Genomic DNA, 797 nt, shown 5'->3' with positions numbered 1-797 from the left:
GTGGTTGCTTTTTTTTTGTTTAACCATCCATCCAAATATTATTATCTTGCCCTTATTCCCCATCTTGTCTATTTTTCAGTTCAGACGACAACTGAAGCTGTTTTGAGGCAGAAATAAGAGACTGATATATATTCGCTGCAAATGAGCGAGGGATGTTTTTCATTTGTATTTTGCCTGCGTCTTATCAGGCCGCTCTAGAAACTTGGCTCATGTGCTGTTTGCAATACCAAACAGCCAGACACACCAGTCTGGGGATATGAGGAAGAATGAAACTTTCCAGTCCACAGGCTGTCAGCCCAAAACCCAGGGAGCGACACAGAGACGGGGGAAAGAAGCAGGGAACTGGGAGAGAGGTAGGAGTGTTACAGGGCCAGAAAACGATCAATGAACGGATTTTCCACCGCTGTGGCCCCGTTCCCGTCTGAATGGGACTTCTTTCCATAATGGTTCATGTACACAAGAGATCAAAGCACAGGTCAGCATGGATGGAATTCTAGGGCAATGGGTCGCCTGAGTCCAGGCAAGCATAATGCACACACATGGCAGCCCTCAATGCCCAGACATGCTGCATTAAACTCATGCACACACTCGCACCACTGCAGAAGATGACTTCTGGTCCACTCTCATGTTTCGCTCATCTTGGATTGCATGCATATTTCCCCATGGCTGCCGTTGACATTACTTATTTATACATTGAACCACAACATCTGCTAGGTGACTATACAGTATATAACATAAGCTGAAGTTTCCAAATTCTCTCCCCCCCTTCTGTTTGTTTATGGCTGTTGGAGAAACAA

This window comes from Clupea harengus, chromosome 5 (genome assembly GCF_900700415.2).
Source record: "Clupea harengus chromosome 5, Ch_v2.0.2, whole genome shotgun sequence".
NCBI classification, from domain to species: Eukaryota; Metazoa; Chordata; class Actinopteri; order Clupeiformes; family Clupeidae; genus Clupea; species Clupea harengus.
This window is presented reverse-complemented; position numbering follows the sequence as displayed.